We start from the raw sequence: 21,885 nt of genomic DNA, 5'->3' as shown, positions 1-21,885 counted from the left end.
GAGCCACTCAGCTTTGCCAGAATGGGGATCCTTGCAGCCATTGAAGAAGAAAGCCACACACTTTTGGTGGAGTGAGGACCCCTGCAGCTTTGGTAGAAGAGGTCCATGTGGCTTTGGGAGTGCTCCCTTTGGCTGCGTGGCCTGGGAAGCAGAAGTGACTTTGTCTGGAAAAACGGGTACAAAGAACTCTTTGCCAGTAGACCATGAGAAGGTACCATATAGCTTTGGAGTAATTAGAGATCCTGCCTGGATGGCGACACAGCTGACGGTGCCAGTGGCCTGAAACACATACATGTGCTTCTTTTTCTGAGATACGGTACCCCGAATTAGGGTAGGGGGAAGGAAGTGCTGTGGGTGTCTGTGGTTATCCTAAAGTATACTTTGATATTTTTATGGGGACATTGGGTCACTGCTTTAAGTCTGTACAGCTTTGAATAACCATTTCCTTTCCTTTTCACAAATCTCTGGCATTGAGAGATGTCTTTCCTTTGGCGGCGGACAGATGAGCCCAGTAGGTATTAGTATACTGTCCTTGGAAGGGGCCCCTGTTGTTCTGTAGCAGTTTTTGGCATCCCTCTGTGGGCCAAGTATTGCCCCCTGCCTTGGACCCCTGTTTAGTAACATTTTTTGGTGACCATGAAGGGACCAGTAGGGGGTCCGGATGGTATTAGCATACCATCCTCTGGAGTCAGGGCTCTGGTGTATTTGTTCTGTAACAGTTTTTTTGACAGCCCTGGGTGGGCCAAATATTGCCCCCCTTGGACCTCTGTTCTGTAATAGGTTGGAATAAAAAATTTCTTCAAATTATTTTTATTTTTGTTAATATTATTATTTTATTTATTCTTTAATTTGAGTCCATCAATATTCATAGAGTATCTTCTAGTTGTGAAAAGTGCAAGCGTGAAAAAAAATCTGTTTTCTTGCTCATTTATCACTGCTCCTTCCGATCCCTGTTGTATTCTCTTGTTCTTCCTGACTTCTTAGATGTTGGAAGATCCCACAGCCCAGTCCTCAGACTGCCTCTCTTCATCTCTACTCATCTATAGGTCAGGAGCTGGCAAATTCTTTTCCTGTAAATGTCCAGACAGTACACTAGGCTTTTGTAGGCTGCACAGCCACTGTCACAATGACTCAGCTCTGCTGAGTCCATAGACACAAAGGAGTCCATAGACAATGCATAAGGGAACAAATGGGGCTGTGCACTTATCAGAATTAAGAGGTGTCCTGATTTGGCCATAAGCTGTGGTTTGTGAACCTTGGTCTAGGTAATCTCAGACCTGTGGTTTTTAATGCCCTCTATAGTCTGAGGATTCATAAATGCATTTCCTCAGCTCCATTCAGGTATATTCAGTTTCCTGGTGGGTATCTCTACTTGGATATGAATAGGATTCTCAAACCTAGCACGTCCAGGACAGAACTTCTGATTCTTTCCCTCCTGTGCATACCTGACCCATCCCAGCATACCACATCTCATTAAGTAGAACCTTTGTTGTGTAATTGCTCAAGACCAAAACCTTGGTGTCAGCTTCAATTTCTGTTTTTTTCACATATCTTTTCATCAATATCCCATCAAAGTCATTGACTCTCCCTTTAAAATATATCCCAAATCTGACTGTGTTTCATGGGCTTTGTTCCTACCACTTTGTTTCAGCCTGCAGTCCCCTCTTGCTTGGATTCCTGTAGCTTCTTGAGGGGTCTCCTTTCTCCATTGTTAACCTATTCCCCAACCAGTAAAAAGCCCATTGCCCCTGGAATAAAACCCATGGTCCTCGAAGCCTCATATGGTCTGTTCCTTGACCTCCTCCTCTCTACCTTATTTCTACTATTCTTCTTGCCTCTTGCTCTCACATCACACTGGCTTTCTTGCTGTTCCTTCAGCCCATGGAGCCTGCACCTACCTTAGCACAACTGGTTTTCTGTCTGCCTGGAAAGTTCTTCCTCCAGGTCATGCATGCATCTCTCTCTTGCTTCCTCAGTAAGGTCTTCTTTGACTAATCACCTTACATAAAAGAATACTCATCATTCTCTCTCAACTTTCCTATAGCTTGCTTGAGAGTTCATATTGCACATATGTTTACTTATCATTTACCTCCCCTAGCAGAGACCAAACTTTGCACTATCAGGGAGTTTGTCGCTTTGCTCACTGTGGTGTCTCTGTTCCTAAACTGGGGTGTGGAACATAGCACAGGCTCAATAAATATCTGTTGGTTCTCTGCATTAATGAATTAATACACGACAGATGACAGACACGTTCTCCTCCCTCCGCCCCCTCATGAAGCGGATAGCCCATTGTGGAAGACTCAGAGAAGTACATATTCGAACAGTAAGGGAAGACCTGAAGTGAGAGCAGAAGAGGGGACTATGGAGCCCCATTCCTCTTTTGGGTTGTGGCAGCCAAGACAGTTCTCCCAGAGAAAGTGATGATCTTAATTGAGACATTAGTGGTGAGTAGTAGTTAACCACCTTGTACAAGAGAGGGACCTCTGGGTTTCCTGGAACTGAAAGAGGCCAGGGAAACTGTGCTAGCTAAAAGACTGCTATGATATTTTGCCTTGCTTCTTTCTCATCTGAGTTAATATGTAGCACCTTCATTTTTGCTACTTTTAAGCTGAGTACGTTAGTTAACTGACTCATAATTCTGTAAGTCTGATCTGTGGGTTGCAATTGTTCCTGCTAAGACAATAACTATGAGATTGGTAACAATTATATAGGTCAGAGCTTTCGGATGTTAACACCCTGGGCAGTTGCATCCTTAAGGGGAAAATCAAACCACAGTGCCCTGGGGCTGTGATCCCAGAGTGGTCGCTGCCTTCACTCCTTGCTCTCATCTTAGAGAATCATTCAGTCCTGGGAAGATTCAGTTGTCTTGGATGGTCATGGCAACTTTGCAGTGATGGAAACTACCTACCCCCTGCACCCTACTAAACTATAACAAAGGCAAGATTAATAAGGTTAAGCCATTATTCTTTCCCCAGCTTTGTCAGAAATGCAATTTCATCACACTTTTCTGTTGCAAAATATATACTCCAAGATTTACCTTCAGTTTAAATGTTTCAACACGTTCAGCGTGTCCACATTTTCATTTTCAGCTTAATGAAACCAGCGGGAATGGGCATTATCCCCATTTTACATGGGGTAAGTTGTTTTCCTTCCTTCTGCTGATGGTATCCCACTGGTACCCTTGAAAGCGTGGGGAGGATTAATGAATGAGATGCCTCACATTGACAAATACCACATAATGGCACCTGAAGTAGGGCTGTAATCATAATAATGCATTTCCCACAATAGACAGTGGTACTTTTCAGTAATTTCAGGAGCTGTTCAAGACAGGTATTCACAGCCAGACTAGGCAAGCACATGCTATTCCTTTTGGACACATAATAATGTGAACTGTAAATTATTTCAAGCCATTAAAATTTGCTTCTGTCCTTCTAAAAAGATATGGAAAACTTCCATTCTCAGTCTTTGGAAAACTGTATGGCTCTTCCAGACTAGTAGCATCAACTCATGTTAGTAATATGGATCCCGATCTAATCTCTGAGGAAAGATAATTGTTTGGTGTGGAATTGGGGAAAAGGTTTGAGGTTTAATATGCTGACATTAATAAAAACTATGTGTAGAAAATAAGGTTCCCCCCTAAAATTCATATCTATTTATTTAAAGATAGACTCAATATTTTAGATAATACCACCACCCTTCCCCGTTTCATCTGTGGTAAATGTTATGGGTTGAATTGTGTCACCTGAATATTCATATAGGAAAGTCTCCACAGCCAGTGTGACTGTATTTAGAGGTGAGGACTTTTAATGAGGTAGCAAAGGTTAAATAAGGTCATAATGGTGGGGTCCTGATCCATAGGACAAGTGTCTTTATAAGAAAAGGAGGAGACAACCAGATTATTCTCTCTCTTTCTGTCTCTCCAGATCTCTCTGTTTCTCTCTCTCTCTTTCTCCCCCCCTCTCCCCTTGTGTGCGCAGAGGAAAGCCAGGAAGAGAACTTTTACCAAAAACAACCCTGTTGGACTTTGCCTTTGGACTTTAGTCTCATAACCGTGAGAAAGTAAATGTCTGTTGGTTAAGTTCCCCCTTTAGTGAGTCTTCATTATAGCAGCCTGAGCAGACTAATATAGTCACATCTACCGTATTTTGCCATGTATAACGTGCCCCTGTGTATAGTGAGCACCCACGTTTTTGGCCCAAACTTTTAGGAAAAAAATTTCCCATTTTAATTTTCTAAATCCAATTATTTATTTATTAATATTTAGAAACAAAATCACTGATCATATTCCAGAGTATTATTTTGCATACGGATATTGTTACTGCTTTCTACAGTTATACTTTTAATGTATAAGCATAAATAAAAGAATTAAAATCATTTATATAGATAAGGAATTAGTACTATCCAAATATAATGTATATCCTTATTTTTCCCATAAAAAATTTGGGCAAAAAAGTGCACATTATACATGGCAAAACATTGTGTGTCATTTAAATATGGGCAGATTTTTGTATACCAGTTATATTTCAATAAGTTGTTAAATATAAAAAGCACCAGAGTTTTAATGTGTATTTTATTTCTACTCCAAAGAATTACAAGCAAAATTCCTGAGTGCTCTCTTCTAACTATTGCAAGGTATATCAGATTAGTGACACGTTGGCCACAGGGAGGGTGGCCAACTGTCTGCTTTCCTTGGGACTGTGAGTTTCTGGGATCTGGGAGTTCAGGTGCTGAAACCACAGTCATCTGAAAAAAACTGGGACACACCGGGCACTCTGGCACAGGCCTGAGCTCTGGCTGTCATGACATCTGGGCAGGTCAGCCTGGCCCGTACCTTGAGAGGCAGGGCTGACAATGGAGGTTAATCAGTCAGAGTCTTGTTAAGATTGAGCAATCACACCAGTAATTCTAACAGAGATATTTTAGTACAAAGAACTGCTAACTAGGTATAGGAATTGTTGACTAGGAAACTGAAAAGGCAAAATAAAATCCCACAAATGTGTCATAGAGTAGCAACTGCAGGAGACAGGTGGCCCTGGGGTTTGTGAACAAAGGAAAAGATTGGAGTTACTGAATCTTTGATGCTTAGAATGCTTAGAGGAGGGGACCTACTGGGCAAGGACTCAGAGTCCTGGAGGGAGTGCTGGCTGCTCGGTGCTTACTGAGTCCCCGGAGGGCTGGGGGAGCCATGAGGCCAGGTGTGCAAACGTTGGAAGGACCGCACACCGGAACCAATGGCCACTACCAGGATGAAGTGTTATTGCCGGGGTGAAGAAACACTGCTTGAGTGAGGCTAACCAGAGCAGGAATCACTGTGGAAGGAAGTGTTCCTTGTCACTCAAGCCTTGCAGTCTCCCTGTAGAGGCCCCGCTGGCAGAATCCAACAGGGAGCAGCAGGCAGAACAGACATTTGGTTTAGAGAGTCCTAGTTATTCATCACGAAGCGGAATATAGAAGGGCTGATGGGTAATTGACAGACCAGCTTAGTAACCGACCCCTTGGTAGGATTAATGAAGCACAGAAAAGGTGTTCAAAAGGCCCTGGACAGCACAGATATGATAAACATCCACTACAAGGTGATGAGCTGTCACACCGTCTGTGAACTTGACTCCAGGAGCAGAGAGATGAGGCACCCTTGGCCATCAGTTAAAAATGCTGTGGCAAGTGGAGCAGCTGGTTAGAAGCTGAGGGAACACAGAGCAGCAGCCAGAAGTGACCCTTGACAGCCGAGAGGAGGCAGGAATGGAAAAACTTAGTATAACTGAGGATGTTACTTGCAGAGGCAGATAGCCTGTTATTTCAGTAATTGTTCAAAATAACAGGCAGGAGAGAAAGGTACCGCACCGAGTATTCTATTGGATGTTCCATGCCATGTCATTTCATCACCAAAACAGTGCCAGAATGGACAGATTATTTGCTATTTAATGAAAGAGGAAAGAAAAGCATAAAGAAGTGAGTTAATCTGATCACCTCAATAAGTAATTTGTGGAGCTGAAATTTGATTCCAGTTTTGTCTGGCTTTTTATATTTGCCCCAATATTATCATGAGGACTCTCTGTACATGTTACTTAGCATAAATAACCAATTGTCTTAATGGATGCTTTTGACAATGGCCTTGAAAGAACAGCAAGGCACCATTCTGCACCTTTTCCTGTTTCTCCCATTCCACAGTAGGGAGGGATCNGAAAGAGGAAAGAAAAGCATAAAGAAGTGAGTTAATCTGATCACCTCAATAAGTAATTTGTGGAGCAGGAACTTGACTTCAGTTTTGTCTGGCTTTTTATATTTGCCCCAATATTATCATGAGGACTCTCTGTACATGTTACTTAGCATAAATAACCAATTGTCGTAATGGATGCTTTTGACAATGGCCTTGAAAGAACAGCAAGGCACCATTCTGCACCTTTTCCTGTTTCTCCCATTCCACAGTAGGGAGGGATCCTGGTTGGAACAAGGACAACATTGGAGGCACCATAGAAATACAGATAATGAGAAAAAGAAAAATCCTACCAGGGCACAGAAGAATTTCCCTCTTTTGCATTCTAGGTCATAGGATTTGAGACTCTGGGCTGGAGGCGTGAAATGACAGACTCCTCCTGGAGGACTGAGGCCATAATTTTGCAGGGAGGGGAAGTGTCTTCTCTTAATCTTTTCTCTTCTTTTAATTGGCTATGTTAGATGGGGGCCCATTTGTCTTCTGCACAGGAAGTAGAAACTAGGAAACTAACACTAGGCTAGACTGGGCCCTAAGGCACAGGCTTTAGGAGACCTGGTTCTGCAAAACTTTCTGGATTCCAGGTAAAGATGACTTTGAAGTATCACCACTGGCCAATCCAATCCACTATGACAGGTGAGCCTCCCTGCTTTGTCAGGAGGGCCATGTGGCTGAAGTACACAGGAGCCTGAGGGTGGTGGCAGATGCTGAGAAGAGTTTGGATTCAGAGAAGAAGTATTCACTATCACGCCTGCTAAACTCCATGTAAGAATGCAGGAAAGGGTGAAACACATTTTAGAACATTCTCCCAACTATGAATATGGGTTACTAAATGAGAAAGATTTGGCTAGAAGGAAAACGTATGGGTATGGAATGTTTTAATTCATGATGGCACAAGAGAACTAAGCAAAGATAGTGCCTTGCTTTGATTGGCAGAGCACACGCCAATTTCCACTGTGTTATTTCCTTTGCAATATTCCTGACTTCTCTCCCTGACCAATTCACACCTCCCATTAAATATACCTGAGTAGAAAGTTTAGTGCAAAGAGAAGATTGCCTGGACACTGGTTGCTTCATCTCCCTCTCCTCTTGGGAGCCGGCCTGTCCACCAAGATGGAATGTTCTCCATCATTTGCTGTCATGTGATTAGCAAAACTACACCCAAAACTTAGTTTATGGTCCATACTGTTTACAACTTTTTAACTCACCTTCATAATGTGAATATTTGTCCATGTCATCAACTGTTCTTTTAAGACATAAATTTAATGGATGAGAAATGTTCCTTGCTATGGCTATTTCATCATCTTTGTGTTTGTGTGGGATTTAGGCTGTACACCTCTAACCTGTTTCTCTTCTTTATAATCCTGTTTCTAACATCTTCATTAGTAAGTGATTGTTTTTATCTCTGATTATTCCTTCACAATAAATCCTGTAAGTAGTATCATGAAAACAAACATTATATAGATTTGCAAGGATTTTTACGCCTATTGGTGTGTTCTCTATTGAAAAGCATGTTAATAGCTAACATTCCCACCAACGGCATGTGAATGTCCACCGTTTCTTAACTTCATTAATACTGAGTGTTATAATTCCATATATGATGTGCTGAAAAGGGTGTTGAAAGTCCCTTTCTTTAACTTGCACATTAAGTTGAACTCTAAATATTTTCATTGTTCATGTACATTTTATTTTTTGTTCATCAGCTTTTCTAATTTTGGTCGATCTTCTTACTGGCATATGCATCTCTTTCTCCCACGGAAGAACATTTTATGTCTGTTTTAGAAATCATGACCCCTTGTCTGATATTTATGGTGTACCCATTTCCTTCTAGTTTATGCTTTTCAGATTTTGCTTTTGGCAACTTCTGTTACATAAACATTTAGCATTTGCATGTGACCAAGCCCATCAGTAGCTCACTTTATGTTCTCATTATTTCTTCGCTTGGTAATGCTTTCTCCATGTGGAGACAGAGTTTGTTCTGGAACAACACATAAAACACTGTTTCACAACTATTTTTAGCAGTCCTCTTCTGGAAGGGCATGTGCGGGAAGTAAGCAAGGGGACAGCAGAGAGGGAAGGGCACAGTGGGGAGCTGAGGAGTGGTTGCTGGTGGGACTTTTACTTCTGATTATGCTTGTCAGACTTTTTGCCTTTCTATTAACTACAACCAGTGAAGACTGGTGAAAGGAAGGAAGAAGGAATCAGTGCACTGTGAACAACTGCCTATGAGAGGACTGGGAGGAAGGTGGCATCTGTCAAAACTGTGTCCTCTCTCTGGCAAGCATCAGGTTCCATCCTTTTCAGGGAGCCTGGGGCCCTTCATGGCCAGTAGAGAATCAAAACATAGGCTTAGTTGTTTAATTCACAATGAGGAATACAGCACAAATGTGAGGTTTCATGTGATTGAGGGACAATTGCTCAAGAATGGAAAAGAAGTGATCAAAGAGAAGGAGCTGAGAAGTCTGGGTACTCTAGAATGTGAGTTCCGAAGCAGCAAGGATCTGTGCCTCACCCACTGTTCCAACCCCACCAGGAGGCTGGTCTTGTCATCCTGATCAATGCCAGGACACTGTCAAGACGAATAAGTCTTGGTCTTGGCCTTTGTGATCAGAGTTCTTTGTGCTGTGGGTGTTATTCATGGGGTTGTACATGTAGTCAGTAGAGAAAACAAGAATTGGAGCAAAGAACAATGTTAAAGAGTAAATATGTCACCTTTAATTATCCTTAAATGGCTGAAGTCCTGGAAAAGTATTTAACTGAATTCTGCTCTATTGTGAGAGCAAGTGGGAGTCTTTGATGTTGGAAGAAGACTGTTTTCTTGTTCCTATTGCTTTGCATAAGGATAAGGCCAAAGGTTTAGACGGGCTGGGGCCCAGAAAAAGGACAGGGAAGGGAGTAGGGAGAATGCTACTGTCTATAGCAATCAGAATTTGGTATTAAATGTAAAAATGTTCTTCAGGTATTGGTATTAACTGATTTATCTGGCTCTGCAGATGATAGATCTTTACTGAAATTGGAGTGTATGTTTGGGATAGTATGATTCAAAGTATAGATGCCTGGAGAGTGATAAATCCACCTGGGGCATTTCTTCAGAGGTATGTCCAAGAACAGACAGTTGTCCAGCCTCTGGGCCGTTGCGTGAACAGGTGTGGCCATTCCAGGGTGTGTGTCAGTGGGGACTCCTCACTATATTCCATAATAGTCCTCTTGACTCCTAATTCAAATCCCTACTCCGGTCAAGCCCAGCACTTTGGGTGAGGGTGAAGACTGAGGCGTAAGCCTAGAAACAGACTTGTGCGGAGCACCAGAGGTAAGCACATGCCTTTTGCTTTCCAGAAGTATTAACTGAAGAGTAGAAAGATAAGACATGCAACTACATCATTTATTAAAGATATTGATTTGACCTGAGGACATGTGAGAAACTGTAGGTCAGCAGAATCCAAAAGCTCTCGAAGAATATAGAGTCCCGAGCTTCTTCATACATAATTTATCTTCTTCTCCTTTGTGTCTTCATTCTTTTCTGCAGCTCAAAACCTCCATTGTCTTCCCTGACCTATCTCCATGGGGCTGATTAGACTGTTAGAACTTTGTCTCTAATTACTGTTCATTTAATTCATATGTANACTTGTGCGGAGCACCAGAGGTAAGCACATGCCTTTTGCTTTCCAGAAGTATTAACTGAAGAGTAGAAAGATAAGACATGCAACCACATCATTTATTAAAGATATTGATTTGACCTGAGGACATGTGAGAAACTGTAGGTCAGCAGAATCCAAAAGCTCTCGAAGAATATAGAGTCCTGAGCTTCTTCATACATAATTTATCTTCTTCTCCTTTATGTCTTCATTCTTTTCTGCAGCTCAAAACCTCCATTGTTTTCCCTGACCTATCTCCATGGGGCTGATTAGACTGTTAGAACTTTGTCTCTAATTACTGTTCATTTAATTCATATGTAGATTATTTATTGTTTTATTACCACAAGGTAAGAGCCCTATTATCGTGGTAACATTGAATGGAGTAAATATACTCTGAACAGGCCCTAGACCTATAACCTAATTTAGTGTTCCATGATTCTTTTTTTTCATCCCTGCCTGAGGATGTGTTTATTGACTTTAGAGAGAGAGAAAGGGATGGGGAGAGAGACAAAGAACGAAAAACATCAACCTGAGAAAGAAACATTGTTTGGTTGCCTCTCCTATGTGCCCCAAATAGGAACTGAACCTGCGACGTGGGTATGTGCCCTGACTGGGAATTGAACCCATGATCTTTGGTTTGCAACCAACTGAGCCACCTAGTCAGGGCAGTGTTTCACTATTCTTGTCTCATCTTCCTTTTTCTTTTGTGATTCTAAAAATGCAAACTACTTCCAGATTCTTCCTCTCCTTCTTTTGTCTAAACCTGGCTCACCTATACAGTTTCCATTAAAATTGCTCTTTTACCTTTTCAATACCTTCTACTCCCCACCATAGAAGAGTAGATGGTTTCTCCTCATACTTTGCTTCATTATGGGATCATCCTAAAGAAGTGAGACCCATACCTCTGTGTTTTTGCAGCCCTCCACAGGGTTTAAACGGGAGGCCTGACCACTTCAGAGCCAGTGGACTTTGATACCTAAACTGTGTACCTCAAACCAGCAGGGTGGACATCGCTGGAGCCTGTTAGGGTTGCAGAATCTCAGGCTCCATTCCCATTCTACTAAGTCCAAATCTGTAATGAAAAGGCAAAAGATTTATACAATCTGAAGAGAAACCAGAGTCCAAATCTGTAGTTAAATCCTTGAATGAGTCATATGGACATTGACATTTGAGAGGACGAAAGACTCTCCAGTCAATATATCGCAGTCAACAGTGTCTCCCTGTCCATCCTTCAACCAAAGATCAACAGGAACACACCTGAGTCAAACAAGGTCAGGCATGTTTAGCTTGTTACCATGTGAGAAAGTGCACGTCAGAGGAACCATAGGGCACGTAGGGAAGAGGGAGCCAGGGCAGGCTTATTACAGGAGTTGGATTTGTGTTTTGTGGTTGAAGAGTGGTGGCCTGGGGTCCACTTTAATCCTCCCCACACCTAAGTGCAAAGGACCAAAACACAATCACCAAATTGTTTCCCCCTATCCTTCCCCATAACACATGATCCAGAAGTCATCTCTGCTTTCCTGAATTCTTCCTAAAGAAAAAGGTATTTTGACATATGCCCTATGCTGAGCAGGGAGAAGAGCCTTGATAAACATCAGAAGTTCCGTATTGCTACAGCATGCAACAAACAGGCAGCTGTATTACACCGTGGACTTGCACTGAGCTGGGTAAGATTAGGTGCTATAAAGGGTGTTTTGTTGCAATAACTTGAGACATTAAACACTGCTCCTGACCACTCTTGTGCTGACTGGGAATGTGTGAGCTCCACGGAGACCTTGTCAACCTGAGCCAACACTGCTGAACAAGCCGGCAGCCTCACTGTCTTCCCTGGCTCCCAGAAGAGCAGAGGGCTGGTGGCCGAGGGCTGAGAGGAGGTGGGGAGAGGAATGAGGGGGTGCTGATCAATGCATAAAAAATCTCAGTGGTGCAAGATGAACCAGTTCTAGAAACCTCATGTACAATATTGTGCCTACAGTTAACAAAGTAGTATTGTACACTTAAATATCAAAGAGGGTAGATTTCATGTTAACTGTTTTTTTTTCAACACAATAAAGTTACAACTAAAATAAAGAGATTTGGAAAGAAGGGGGGAGGTCGTTAGGAAGAGAAGGTTGTGGACGGTGTTCTGAGAGTTTCCAGATGTGGGGAGTTGCCCTTTTTCTTTCTTCCCCAGGGGAGAAGGCACTGCACGTTTTTCCCCTAAAGACTGTGGTATTTCTAAACTTAGGGCCAGAGGTCTGGTCTCCCTGGAGTTGTGCAGTGTCAGTGCCTACAGACAGGCTTGGAAGGCACCAGAGAAGTCCTGTGGAAGGCGGCAGAGTGGCAGAGCTGGGTAGTTGAGGGGTCCCACTTCCTACCTTCTCTCCGCAGGTGCTAGATCGACGAGACAGCAAACGCTAAGCTTCCCATGGAGACAGATTAGCAAGGGCAGGTCTAGACCTCCAGACTGTCCCCACCAAATCTCCGGAAAGACAAAAGCGTTCCATACAAAGGCTTGGGGATGGACCACCTGCTAGGGACAAGGAGTTGGCCACACCCGGTCGCCCACTGCGGCCCTCAAGGTCAGAAGGTGTCATAAGCAGTCCTAATAGAGGGTTTGGCCAAGTTGCCTCCGTAAAATATACCAGCCAAGAGTGCCAACCTTGACACCCTGGGTCTCTGCCACCGGACCTCATCTGAGCAGGGGCCAAGCTCCAGACCTGCAGGTTTATCTCACCCACAGAGGCCAAAATCCCCTCCCCTCATTACTGGTAACAAAATAAATAAGACAGAAACCTGGGAGGAGAGGGAGAAGATGAAACGTTCAGAGTGAGCAGCTATTAACAATGGAGAAAGACGGCTGCTTTCTGAGCAGGTGCAGGCAATCCCACAGCTGCACCGATCGCTGACCCCCCAGTCCAACTGAGATTCAGAGCCAGCTTGTCAGCAAGTCCAGTCCACAAAGTTTGCACAGAATTACCAGAATTACTCAGTTAGCCTTCAGGCTAATGGATTACCTAATAATCAAGCACATATTTCTTTATATTGCCAACAAGTCTATTTGTGTGTGTGGGGGGTTTGTTTTGTCAAAATCAAGGCCCAGTGTCCAAAGAGAAAGCTCCATGGCTGACAGAAGCTTTATTATATAAAGCTCCTGTATAATATTAATATATTAATAATATATTAAGCCCACTGGCCCTAACCTTTTCCAAGTGTTTATGAAGCACTTCAAGTCTATCTTATCAGGGGCTTATACAGTGACGAGTCTAGCTACAATTACTGAGTGTTGCTGCAGTATTCTGGGCACTTCACGATTATCTAGTTTTATTCACTGTTAGACTTCTAGGCAAGGACAGAATCTCAGACACTTGGTAGATTTTCAGCCAGGCTCAGAGACTCAGACCAGGGTTAGGCAAGAGCTTTTGTCATTGTTCAAATTGAGAGAATGTTTAACTTCTGTCAGATTTCTGCTTTTGAGACACCGTGCTCTCTGCCCAGTGGAACCTTCTTTTCTGTCTGTTCACTATGGTCAGTCAGTGAGTTGTTCTGACTCCAGCTATGCACACTGAGAATTAAGAGAAATTAAGCAGCAGTCTATCCTTGTCTTGTTCTGTGTGGTGTGTAATCTTTCACATTATTCTAATGAAAATATTTATGATTACAGCCTGCTGTGGACTTTCGAAAGGCAGTTGCGGTAAAATTGCCGCCTGCATTTAGATGGAGTCTTTAACTTGGAGTTGTGTAACCACGTACCAGGTCTAAAGAGAAACTGAAGCAGAGTTTTCTTCCCCCTCTAATACTCAACTTTGGTATTAATGTTTTATGTCCGCACTGTATTAAAATCTGTAAAATTCTAGGAAAAAGAACAAGATGTCCCCCCACTCCCCACCCCCACCCCCCCAAAAGGGTGGATGAAGTTTACAGCCTAATCTTGTTTCTCCAAAAGGATTGAGATATCACCACTGGGGCTTATCCGAACAAACTCTCGGAGCCTTTTAAGATGATCCCTTCTAAAGAATCAGTGCCTTCTGCCTCAGTGTCCTGGAAGCTGGTGTGTCCCTGTGTCTGATATTTTTGGACTGGCATGACCATCTGCATTGCTTCCATATTTGTTAACTTTGCATGGGTATATGTTCTACACTCAATTGTAACCACTTGCTGAACATCGTTCTATTAGTTTCTTTCAGAATAGCTTAAGAGCAGAAGCAAACTCACCTTGTCTTCCTTATTTTGTCCGTTTGTGCTGGCTGTCAGAGCTGTCCTGAATTTTTCAACAAGATTGATTGATCTGCCTCCAAGACTTGTGTTAGATGCAATCTCATCAATTATACCCTTCATGATGTTTCCAGATGCTTTGTGATTGGCCAGACATACCCTGTGGGTGCTTATTTCCTAAGTTTACATGTCCCTCTAGAAAGGCCATGCTCACGATTAATAATTCCAAAGGCCTCGGGCACCTGAGACAGTTGGCATTATGTGAAATGAAATGTATTTTTTAGCCTTTTCTCATTAATTCTCACAGGAGAACTGCAATGGTTTTCCCTGAATATTTTTGGTAAACGTTGAGATCATATTTTTCTTCTAAGTCCTGCTTTTTGAGAGGAAGCTGAGCAACTAGAGTAAGACCCAGAAGCCTGAATCACAACCTCTAATTTAATATTTTCAGACAAAGTGCTATCTCTTCATTTAAAATGGAGTCACAAATCCATACTTCTTCTCTCTCTTTTTCCTCCTAAGTTTGACAAGAATGGCTCTCTCTAAACTCAGCCAGCAGCAAGCCAAAGGTCCTAAAGGAAATTATAGTGAGAACAGGAGGGGTAGTGTGACAGTTATCAGCTCACAATATGACAAGAGCATCCATCACATCTGCTTTTAGGCCCAGGGTCCAGGGAGTGGAAAAAAAACCAATAAAGAAAATGCAAGTGCAGAGGGCTGCATTGATGTATCAGTAAGCTCAGCGGTTGTTAACCTCTGGCTGGGACCCCGTCCTCTTTGCGCTCCTCACACCTGAAGTTGTCACCAGGTTCCTCTTGGACCCCAGGGGGCTGCAAAGCCCTGCTCTATCAGTAGTTCTTTGGTTCTCTTTTATTATTATCCTTTTTTTGTATTTAGTTTTTTGCTTAAGGACTTTTATTAAAATCAAGTTTGGCATGATGTTTAATCATCAAATAGTTATTAAGGGATATGCTGTTGTGATTAAGTTTTTTTTCATTTTAATCTTTAAAAATGTTTAAGTTGTGGTTAAAAAAATCCCCACAATATAAAATTTTACCACCTGACTTTTTTAAAGTATATGTTTCAGTAGTATCGGTATATTTACATTGCCATGCAATGGATCTCTAGAACTTTCTCATCTTGCAAACCAATTGCCTCATTCACCTTGCAAAAACCCTATACCCACTGAACAGCAGCTCCCCATTTCCCTCTCCCTGCAGCCTCTGGCAATCACCATTCTACTTCTCATTTCCATGAGTTTGACTACTTTAGATATCTTATACAGATGGATTTACACAGAATCGTCTTTTGGGGACTGACTTATTTTACTGATCATAATGTCCTCAACATTCATCGATGTGGTAGCATGTGATAGAATTTCCTTTATAAGGCTAAATAATATTTTATTATATGTATATATGTATATGCATTATTTTTATCTATCTATTAGTGGACATTTGTGTTGCTTCCATTTCTTGGCTATTATAAATAATGCTGCAATGAACGTAAGTGTTTTCCTTTGAGTTCTTTTTTGCACAGATGTATTGTAAATGTTTAGGGGACCATCTATAGCTAGAGACCTTTTAGGATGCCTTCTAAGTTGCTAGACTATGTCTCTTATAATTTAAACATAATATTTAAAAAATTATGCAAAATAACTTGTGCTAGAAAGTATCCACAAGTGAATGGGGTTAAAAAGTCAAGACAAAACATATAGTTCCACGGAATCTTTTGCCCGGTTGAAAAAACAAAAGACAGCCCTGGCTGGTGTAGCTCAGTGGATTGAGCACGGGCCTGCAAACCACACAATCGCAGTTTGATTCCCAGTCAGGGCACATGCCTGGGTTGCAGGCCAGTTCCCAGCAGGGGACTCACGAGAGGCAACCATACATTGATATTTCTCTTCTTCTCTCCTTCCCTTCCCCTCTAAAAGATAAATAAATAAAATCTTAAAAAAAGAAAAAACAAGAGACATTTGAGGAGAAACTAAATGTATTTGTGGGCTGCATATTTTTGGAAGCATTTTGGCTCTACAAGGGTGAAGAGAACAGAGTGGGGCATGGAGACGAGGAGGTACTATGGTTCTGACAAAGGCCTCCCAACTGGGAGCACGATTTCATTTCTCAGGAGTGTTGGTTAAAAACAAAGTACAGTTGTTTAATACTGCAGCTGCCAGTGGCGGTGGGGCAAGCAACAAGCTCACCAAAAAAAAAAAAAAAAAAAGTAAAGAAATAGTTGAGGAATTATATGTCCAAGGAAGGCTTTGAAAAACTCCAACATATTTTGAGGAGTCTGGAAGGCCATGCTCATATAGAGAGCTATGTGCATGCTGAGAATATACTTGAGAAAGCTTTATGTTTTCACCTCTGGATGATTTTGAGGCTCTTTGCAAACAGAAAGTGGAGGCTAAGGTAGAATGGTAAACTGTTTGCCCAAGGAATGCTCCGGCACACACAACACACACTAGCCCCTTGGCAAAAGCCAGGCAACTTCTTCATTCCAGAAAGTTGAAGAAACCTCTGTGTAATCATTAGCTGATCACTAAGCTCACCAAGGAGAGACGTCACTGGCTATACATGGCTAAGAATCAGACTTTAAATAGTTCAGGAAAGTCACTAACAAAGCAAAAGCAGCAGAAAAATAACAACAACCAAGAGCAGTTTTTGGAAGTTTTTAGAAGAGCAAAACCCTGAAAAAACATAATAAATATATACTTAGGTCAACAGTAGTGTTTAATCTAAACCCTGCTTTCTGTATGCAATTCTTAGCATTTCTCTATAGATAGGCAAGGGATGGGAAAACTCTTCCTAAAGACCTTTTAACCTTTTAAGATAGCATCCTTACTTTCTTTACCACTGTGGTAGATTGGAATATTGCCTCTAATTCCTCACTATCTTGTTATCAATCATGTACTCACATTACTTACCACAAAAGTGTGCAGTGCCCTCTCACAGCGGGCACAACATATATTTTTGCCCCGTCAATATCGGCCTTGGCCATGTGATTTGTATTATTCAATGAGATGAGACACAAGCTGAAGGATTAAATATACTGACGTTATCTTGTTTTGCTTTCTTGCACTTCTGCCATTCACCATGAGAAGAACATGCCCTGGGTGACACTGGCCCAAAGACAAGGAAGAGATTAATGGCACAGACCTGAATTCAACCTGCAGGCTAGAGGCAAGCTCAGCTCACTAACAGGCTGAATTGAGCCATCCTAACCAATCTCTAAAAATACAGGGAAAAAATAATGCTGTTATAAGCCACTGAATTTGAAGGTGCTTCACTACATGGTATTATTTCAGTAATAGCTAACCAATATAACCACTAATTTACAAAATAACAATGTTCTTATGACACACATATATAAACTTTTGACAAGTTGTTACCAGACATTTGTACTGATTTTAGTTTTTCACTTGTGTATCTAGACTGGAACTATTTGGAAGTTAAGGGGAATATCTATTTGAAGAGTAAGGTTTCAGCAAATATAGGACACCAAGTTAATGCCCAATAAAAACTTATTGACAGTGAAGTAGGGAATTTTCCTAATTTCTCTTTATGACAATTCTGCTTCTTATATCAGTTTAGCTGATAATTACTAGTAATCTCTTTACCTGTTCAGTAGTTGCAGTCTCAGTAAATAGTGTAATTAAGAAAGAACTCTATTTTGAGACAAAATCTCAAAAAAATTTTCAGGTTGGATAAGGTCTCACACTCTAACTAATTAGCATCCCTGTACAAGGCCAATGCTAGAATGTAGAATAACATTCCACATTTTTTTTCCATTTATGCTTCTTAGCCAGACAATGGATCACTCCTCTGGTCTGACTCACAGTTATTTGCCAAACTCCACTTTACCTGTTGGGAACAAGTAGGTGTGTTTCTTTATTGAGCCATTAGCTAAAAATGGTGTCCTGGGAAATAAGGATTATAAAGCTTCGGTTGTGTTAAGGAAAAAATGGTGTGGAAAAAGTTTACCTACTTTTTAAAAAAGGATGCTTTATCATTAAATTAGTTTTTGCCTCTCTTGAAATATTGCTTCATTCTCTGTTTTACACCAGCTTTTTAAGCAGGAAAAGCAGGAAAATTAACCAGCTTTTTAAGCAGGAAAATTAACAGTAGTGGATGTGCAAAGAGAAACTTTGGTGTGATTCAAAGGGACTAAGAAATAACAATTATCTGTTGTGATACAAGATGGTGTTGGGATTTGAGTGGATTTGAGACAAGGGTTGAAAAAGCTCTTTTAATGTGTATATATGTGTATATATTTAGATTTTCTATTTTTGAATCATGTGACTTCATTTCTTCTTTAAAAATTATGTATAATTTAATATAAAATATATCATATAAGATAGAAACTAAATTTGGTAGCCCAGTCAAGTTTAATACCTTTACATGATTTACATAATTTTATATATATAACAAATAATATCTTATGACAGTTAATAAATATTAGCTGAAAGTAATAATTTTTAGGTGAGGTAAAATCTTGACCCTGAAAACCATATGTAATATAAACTTATTCTGACATTGCTGTTTATAGTTATTGGTTCATTTAAGGTGATGGTATAATTGATTTTAAATGCTACGCTGTTATTATTGGAGAAAAAAACTAATAAGAAAACAAAGGACTAATATACTCAATTGCATTGGCAAGCAACTGGTTGATTATTATTTTTGTAAAAAGGAGGCATGGAGATATAAAGCCAATTGGAGCTCTACATTCAGCAAAATTCTTCACATACTTGTTAAACAGCTTAGTTACTAGTTGCTTTAGGTTTTATCAGTTGGTGTCAGTTTTTATCATTTTGTAAAAATAAGCTTTGGAGAAGTCCAATTTCAGAAAACATCCTAAACTTGAAATCCAAATTTTCAATTAGTAGGCACTTGCAGAAGTATCTAATTTAATTTCCAGTTCTTATAATTGCAAGATATGTTTTGAACACCCAGCTTTATCTTCACATGGGCAGGTGCAGGGGTTGGCAGTGTTGGTTATCTCTGAGGAAGTTGTAGTCAGAATTAATTAGCTAGTGGGTGAGAAGCGCTCTCTCTATGTGTTAACTGCCATTGATTATGAGCTAAGGTTATAAAAAAGAAGATATATACATATATATATATATATTTGTAGCTATATATAGTTATTTCTTTGCTAAGAACTTGAGGAACCGTCTCCTTCATCCTTATCCAATTAATTCCACCATCACATTAATGATCTGCTTGTAGGGGATTTATATTCTTAATGACTTAGAAGATTAATTTGGAAGAACAGGTTACATTACTTTTTTGGTCGAGTAGATAGAAAATGAGGTCAGCTATTGAAGTCTCGGCTGGCTTAGTGCTGTGCCCTCTGAACTCAAGAGGCTATATTCTCAGTCTGAGGGGTCACAGTCTTCCTCAGTTCTCTGGAGAAGCATGAGGTCATACGGTACCGATATCTCAGCTCTAGAGCATCAACTCAGACAAAATGAGAGAACCACTTGAAGGTCTATATCCCTTTCCTGTTAGAGTGTTCCTCCCTTCCTCAGACACTCATTTACTTAAATTGCAGAATTGGCAGGGACTTTTCAATTTGAGAAAGCTAATCGAATGTAGTCTTATGAGTTGCAAGACCTGCAGTGCTCCAGGGGTGTCTCTGTGAATTCCACTGCAATTTTACAGGCAACGTGCACCAGAGAAGAGGGAATTCAGTGGAGTTGCTGTCCTTGAAATTTTGGCTTGGGATCATTACTGAAAGAGGTCTGATAGGCCACTACTGAAGCCCAATATTAATAATATTGATGGTAATGAAGGTAATGGTGACGATATTAAAGACAAGCAAGCTACCAATAAGGTAACATTGGAGCTTGTAGCAGAGGCTTCGTGAGCTCCAGCTACTATAACAAAATACCATAGACTGGGTGATTTAAACAAACAGACATTGATTTCTTACAGTTCTGGAGGCTGGAAGTCCCAGAGGAGGGTGCCAGCATGATTAGGCTCTGCGGAGGACCTGCTTCCAGGCGGAATGCCTTGTATCCTTGCATGGTTGAAAGAGAGCTGGCTAGTGCACTGACCTCTTCTGAAAAGGGTAGGAATCTCATCACGGGGAGTGCCACCTTCACGACCTAATTATTTCCCAAAGTCCCAACTCTCCTTTACATATCACCATGGAGTTAGGGTTTGAACATGTGGATTTGGGGAGGATACATATGTCTAGTTCACTGTAAGCAGGAAAAGCAATAGCATCATGTTCATAATCCAAAATGGTACTTTATAAGCAGGCCCATGCAGACACATGAATATACACAAGACACAATGGATGAGTTCATGGAAGTGAGGACAGGAGTTCAATAATGGGGTCATCTGGTGGGCAGTTCTAACGATGGAAATGTGTGCATCTACAGCTATTCTAATGAAATGATTTTGATCATGACAGACTTAACATTTTCTTTAGCTTGGATAAACTTTAGACATATTTCTTCCTGACTCTAGGCCCTTAACCTCCCTTTTCTGAAAGTATTTTCTTCAGAAACTTGCAGTTTTAAATTCTTTCTCTGCACCTTGAAATGTATGTAAAACTTCCCTGAACCTCTTGCCTGTTTTACAGCTCAGGAAATGTCTTTTTCTCCAGAACCCGAGGAACCGTATTATTATAGTAGGTAGCTAGTTAGATATTGATGAGAGAGAAGGGGACCAGGCATCTAATTGAGCCAGGTTAACTAGGAAGCTAAAGCTTCCAGGCACTCCTTTCTAGCTCACGGTTTAGGAGTACTAATAAATTCAATAATAATATTTAAATTTTATCAAATATTTAACATGTGCCAAATTTCTTATGTATGTTACTTTCATTAATTATCCTGACAATATTATAAGGTAGTTTTAATTTTTATCTTAGTTATGAAAACCCAGAAAAATGCTATCACTTTCAAGCTCACATGGTGTTTGAATAGCAAACCAAGATTTAAATCCATGTTTACTGAATCCAGAAACATCAACTTTTAACTGCCTTACTGTTCTGCTTTTCATACCAGTTGCGCACTTCACTTCACGGACATGAAGTTCTGAAAAAAATAATCACAGAAGGAGCGACTTCTATGGGGGGTAGGAGAGCTGTTCGAAGTCACCTTCTTCAATGAACTCAATTAATGCTGATGCCACTTACAAGAAGGAATGTGGAGGGGACATGGATATGGGTGGGTTTGTTGGGTTTATGCATTTATGTAACTATTTTTTTAATCAAACATTTTGATTTTGTGCATCTAAATAGCATAGTTTTTATGAGTATACTTAACATTATAGCCCTAAAAGGAACAAAGTTAGAAACTTTTTAGGGACCATATCCTTCCCACGTAGTCTGATTTCTAGGCCAATGACATTTTTCAAGAAGTTATGTTTTTGACCTACGCTCATCCAAACTCAAATTATTCCATAATGGTTTCATGTTCTTGCTAAGGTGTCCATATTTCTCCCTAAAGCACTCGATAGTTATGCTCTTTCCTGATTGATGTCTTGCCTTTTATCAACCAGACTAAGTGAGAGACAAGATGGATTGGAGCAGAGTTCATTCTCTAACTAGATGTGGCTCTGTGAGACATCAAAGGCCCATGCTCAACGTTGTTCCAAATTCTGCAGGTTTACTTGCTTTGGAGAAACATGGGCTTAACACTTGCATGTTATGTCTTTGAACACACATCAAACTGTTTTAATAATTTGAAAATAAAACTCAAACACCTATCTATTCAAAGCTCTTAATGTATAGTTTTAAATAGGCTGAACAAGGGAAATATTTGTACTAAGCCCTTTACTTTTTTCTAGTCATGCACTTTTCACTTCCTAGCCTTTGTACTTAACAATGTTTCCA

The sequence above is a fragment of the Sturnira hondurensis genome, unplaced genomic scaffold (genome assembly GCF_014824575.4).
Source record: "Sturnira hondurensis isolate 20B ecotype Veracruz unplaced genomic scaffold, ASM1482457v3 Scaffold0014384, whole genome shotgun sequence".
Taxonomy (NCBI): domain Eukaryota; kingdom Metazoa; phylum Chordata; class Mammalia; order Chiroptera; family Phyllostomidae; genus Sturnira; species Sturnira hondurensis.
Note: the sequence above shows the minus strand (reverse complement) of the source record.